Raw genomic sequence first — 6000 nt, forward strand, 5'->3', positions numbered from 1 at the left:
AAATGTCATTTCACTTTGCACTAGATTATCTGACTTTTCCCTTTTAGTTTCAGCTGTCTTTTTCACTTCAAGATGGTTTTGACTTCTGTTCAGTGGTTTCAGAGCAACCTGGAAAGTGACTTGAGTGTCAATGTTCCTGTCAAATTCTCCTTTTATTTGTTGTGTGCAATTATGTTGTGTATTTTGAAAGTGAGTGTCATATCACAATGTCATCATCACCATTAACTACATCATTCAGACAGGCTACAGGTAGAAGTTTCAAGTCTCTAAAATGCATAATTTTTTTCATCCTGAATAATATAAAATAATAATAAAGACTATTTTAAAACTAGATGTACAAAAAGCCAAATCTTAGAGCCTCAAAATCAAATCAGCACTTCTGTTCAAACAGAGCCATTGGCATCTCATCTAATCTGTAAATTAATATTTTTTCCTCCACCTTCCAAAAAAACGTCTCAGGTTACGACTGTAACCCTAGTTCCCTGAGAAGGGAGATGAAAAAACCCTAGTAACCCTGAGAAGGGTTGTAACCCTAGTTCCCTGAGAAGGGAGATGAAAAAAACGTCTCAGGTTACGACTGTAACCCTAGTTCCCTGAGAAGGGAACTAGACGATGCGTCGATGACGCTTTGGGAGCGCTCCTGCGTGATTGCGTCTGAAGCACTTATATCAACTAGTCCAACGGCGAGAGTGACCGTCATGGGCGGGTGACGTCACGACCAGGAAAGGATAAAAGCACATCCGGTTTAGAACCGCGCTAGCTTCGAAAAAAAGGCCGAAGCAAGTCGATCACAAGGATGTAGGAAGTATGGTAAAGTGACGCATCGTCTCGTTCCCTTCTCAGGGAACTAGGGTTACAGTCGTAACCTGAGATATTCTCTTTTGAGGGAACTCGCGATGCGTCGATGGCGCTTTGGGAACGAGAATGCCCAACACGCCATACGAACAAGAGCCTGTCTGTGTGAATACTGAGAGCACAACTGAGACAAGAGCACCTGTGAACCTGGGGAAGCGCCCAGGTCGAAGTTGTAAAACCTTACGAATGTGAGTGGAGAGGACCAGCCCGCCACATACCACATCCTACAGGGATAACTACTTATATAATAAGGCTTCTAAGCCGCCATACTCCTATCCTGGTCTAAAAGCACCACGGAGGAAACGAACAAAGGTCCCCCCCCCTCGGGGAAATACCACCAAAAGGGACATGGTAGGCACTAAGGCCGCCACGTACACCTTCAGTGTGGAAGGGGATAACCCTGCGGAAAAATGAACCCGCAGTAACTCCAGCACTGTACCAATCGGGCAGTAAACTGGGCCCCATTTTCCGAGATCCACAATATGAAGTGAAAACCCATCACTTAATACATACAGTTTCCTCGTGGAGGGAGCTCTGGAGCGAAGTATGATCTCCACAACCTCAGTTGAGAGACCAAAGACATTGAGTTGGGCCCCCTCAGAGGCCAAACCCACAGGTTCCATATCTCTGGGCTGGGGTGAAGGGTCACCCCTTCCACTTGAGACCGATAGTCCCTCCTGACTGGAATCTCCGAGGGAGAGCCGTCGAGGAGAGACACCAGGTCCGATAACCAGTCACCTTGGCCAGTACGGTTCTACTAGTAGTAGACTTATTCCGTCCCGGCCTCCTCCAGAACTCCTGGGAGCAGAGTAATCGGGGAAAGACGTACAGACGTAGCCTCGGCCATGTCTATACCACAACGTCCAGCCCCAAGGGAGCTGGGTGTGTGAGGGAGAACCAAAGTGGACCTTGCGTCGTATCCTGAGACGCGAACCGATCCACTTGTGCCTGGCCATAAAACCCCCAAATGTGCTCCACCACCTCGGTGTGGAGCCTCCATTCCCCGGGCCTCAGCCCCTGCCTCAACAGGATGTCTGCTCCTACATTCTGATGCCCTCAGGTCTGGGAGGAAATGTCTCAACGCATTGAAGACGGCCATCATCTCCAGGCAATTTATGTGCCAAGAGAGATGATGACTCCTCCACAGATCCTGAGCTGAGCGGCCTTCCATTACTGCTCCCCAGCTGGTGAGGGAAGCATCTGTCGAGATCGCAACTCGATGGGAAAGAGCTCCCAACACCGGACCCTGGGACAGGAACCAATGTATCCACCAAGGCGTGGAGACACCGCCGCGTGATCTTGATCGTACGGAGTGGGTTTCCCCTCGGGGAGAACCCTCTGGTCCTGAGCCACCACTGCAAAGGTCTCACGTACAGCAGGCCAAAGGGTATCAGAATTGGACGCTGCTGCCATGAGGCCTAACAGTCTCTTAAACTGTTTCACAGTGCGTGACTGCCCTAGTTTTAGCTCTTTCGGGGCTGTGAGGATAGCAGCTACACAAGCGGGCGATAGGACGGCTCGCATTGTGACTGAATCCCATACCACACCAAGGAAAGTGGTTCTCTGTAATGGAGAAAGCACACTCTTCTTGGCATTGAGTCTCAACCCCAATTCTTCATGTGAGTGAGGACGACATCTCGATGCCGAACCGCTAACTGCTCTGATTCCGCAGAATCAGCCAGTCGTCGAAGTAGTTCAGAATGCGTATGCCCTGCAGCCTGGGCGGGGCCAGAGCTGCAACTACGGCCTTCGTGAACGTGCGGGGTGATAGAGCTAGACCAAATGGAAGTACCCGATATTGGTATTCTTTGCCCCCGAAAGAAAACCTGATGAACTTCCTGTGCTGAGGGAGGATGGAGACATGGATGTATGCATCTTTTAGATCTATCGTGACAAACCAGTCCTCGGATCTGATTTGAGTCACAATCTGTTTGAATGTCAACAATGAACAATGAAGTAACGGCTGTAAAAACCCGATTCTCTGTCGGGTGAATACACCTCCTCTATTGCTTTCTCAGCTAACAGAGTCTTTACTTCTTGCTCCATTACCAGAGCCTGCCCATTCTGTTAGATAATCTACTAAGGGTACCAGTCTCTCGAGACTGGCCCCTGGTGTAATTGAAACAGTCACTTCGGTGACCTGAAGCATACTGGCAGGAAACAACCGAACTGACTGTTTTTGAACCCCCCTCAGAGGGTGCGAGTTTGACACAGCATCGTGGTGACACTGAGCCATGTGCTCGCTGGAGACCGCTGCGCCCCGAGGCACCAAGGGTGGCAGTGTTGGCAGAACGGCCTCCTGAGGTCACCGAGGTGAGGCGGGCACCGTATACTGAGGTGTACACCGCTCCACACCGGTCAGGGCTGCCCTCAAGAGGTCTGACACCAGTGGCATCAGGACCTTCGCCGAAAACTTTTTTGCAGAAACAACGGTCCTCAGATCCATCTTCTGCTTCAAAGGCTTCTGTTGAGAATCCCATCCCGGTCCCCAATCTATCTGAGGGGGAGCACAGGAAACGACACTCTATCCTGTACAAGCAGTTTGTTAATCTCAAATGATAACATAACCAGAGCCTGCTCGGGGTCCACCCTGAATTATGTAACCCTTTTCTATAGTGAGCAGGCCCCAACGAGATATATTTGGCAGTAGCTTCCACGCTGCCAGAAAATCTACTAAGGGGACCAGTCTCTTGAGACTGGCCTCTGGTACTGGTCGAACAGCCACTTCGGTGCCCAAACCGGCAGGGAACAGCCGAACTGACTGCTTTACGACCCTTCTCGGAGGATTGTTTGGGGGCGCTGACACCTCGGTACCCTGAAACGGCGAACCCGCAAGGAAAACCGAACTGGCAGCACTGCGACCCTCCTCAGAGAGTCACCCCCCAGAGGGCGCCGAGGAGACACGGATTCTCAAACCCGTCTCTCCCCGGAGGGGGCCACCCTCAGAAGGCTGATAGGACTTCTTCTTTGTCGAAACCTTCTTCGAGATAACGACTGTCCTCAGATATGTCTTATCCCAAGACGACTACGGCTGAGAATACTAAAGGAACCAGCCTCTCGTGACTGGTCTCTAGTATAGCTTGAGAAGCCAATCCGGCGTCCTGAAACGGATGACCGGCAGGATATAACCGAACTGACCCCTTTTAATCCCCCCTTCTGCGAGTCAGACACTGAGACTAGAACTCGCTGGAGGGCACTGGAGGGAGATGGGCACTGTATAATGAGGTGTTATCCACTTCCCCCTGGGAACTAGCCATTTATTTCCTCAGAATTAAATGACTCCTCAAAGATAGATGAGTACATATTTAATTTTCTCAATTAAATACAGCCAAATATCAACCAGACAAATAAACAATCTGGATGAAAATTTGAATAGTATATTAATACAGACATTTAACTCCTCAGAGATTAGATGAGTACATATTTAATTTTCTCAAAAATTAAATGCAGCCAAATATCAACAAGACAAGTAGAAACGGTCTAGTTAAAAGGCTGAATATATATAGTGTATTAATATAGACAGTCTCAAACAATAAAGAATACAAAATTAGTTTGCCCACAATAATAAGAGAATGAGAGAAAGGGAAATTACCCTCTGCTCAGTTCCCTGCGCATATTATACATTGCGGACCATTATCTACACGTTGCCTCGGCAAACGTGAGATAAAGCCACTTAATTATTGCAGATATGCAGACCCATAATCTAAGCGCTGCCTCGGCAAGCGCGTGATCTGAGCCATAGATTCTTATTGTAGAGATGCAGACCCATAATCTACGCGCTGCCTCGGCAAACACGAGATCTGAGCCAATAGATTCTTATGCAAACCCGTAATCTACGCGCTGCCTCGGCACACGCGAGATCTGAGCCAATAGATTATTATTGCAAACCCGTAATCTACGCGCTGCCTCGGCACACGCGAGATCCGAGCCAAATAATCTTTATTGGCTTTCTTCCCTCGAGAAGAAAGCCAACAGGAGCAGAGCTAAAACTCGCGATGGTGCATATGTTACACGTCGGGAATTTATGAATGAACACTGTCAGCCCCAATTTACTAGAGCTGACCGTGCATGCTCCACTCCCAAACAAACAACACATGAATCGCGTGTCCCCACTCGTAATGAAGCGAGGGCAGGGACGAACACACGATCCAAAGCTGTTTGCTCGCCATACTCCTGTCTAATATATAAATATATATGCTTGAGGACAAACAACAATAAATAGACAGAGACAGATTCACATATAGCGCTTGCTGAAGGCACAGAAGCTAGCGCGGTTCTAAACCGGATGTGCTTTTATCCTTTCCTGGTCGTGACGTCACCCGCCCGTTGGACTAGTTGACATAAGTGCTTCAGACGCATTCACGCAGGAGCGTTCCCAAAGCGTCATCGACGCATCGTGAGTTCCCTCGAAAGGGAACTGACATAACCACCTCGCATTATTTTAGAAACGGACAATTTTTCATGTATTTTTATTCAACTGCATGCCAAATCCTCGTGCTTGGTGCAGTTTGCTGTTGTTAAAGTCTCAGCTACCAAGTTATGAGATAGATCGATTTATTATAAGGTCTTCATCATCATATCATGCACATAACTCACTACTGACATATTGAGACTCTAATTTAAATACACATATAATAGCATGTAAGAATAAACCAATTAACAGGGCTTTGGTACACAACTGTAAAGAAAGAGGATGATAAGTATTGTCATACATATTTAAACTTTTATTACGCACGTTATTCATTTAATAATGTGCTAAAAGCCTTTCTGCATTAATTTGATCTGAGATGTTCTTTGAAAGCATATTTTTTCAGAATGTGTTCCTTTCATAATCCTTAGCAGCAACAAAGTTTATATCTTGATTCATTGTATGACATGATCGGAAAGCATTGACATTACACCATGCATTTAACATGATTGTATGTGAAGCTGGTTTAACTAAGGTTAACTACTATAGTTCATGAGCGAATGGAATTGAAATAGCTGAACAGAATGTGCTGTTCCATCATAATCACACACAATTACACTGTAATTTTACCATCATTTCCCAGTCAAAAATATCTATCTATTGTGTAAAGGGCTTAGCAAATAGTAGTGTGTGGAGAAGGAGGTAAGGGCTTACTCTACATTTCTCCTTCTGTGTGG

This window comes from Rhinichthys klamathensis, unplaced genomic scaffold (assembly GCF_029890125.1).
Source record: "Rhinichthys klamathensis goyatoka isolate OS25496 unplaced genomic scaffold, OSU_Roscu_1.1 h1tg000111l_1, whole genome shotgun sequence".
NCBI classification, from domain to species: domain Eukaryota; kingdom Metazoa; phylum Chordata; class Actinopteri; order Cypriniformes; family Leuciscidae; genus Rhinichthys; species Rhinichthys klamathensis.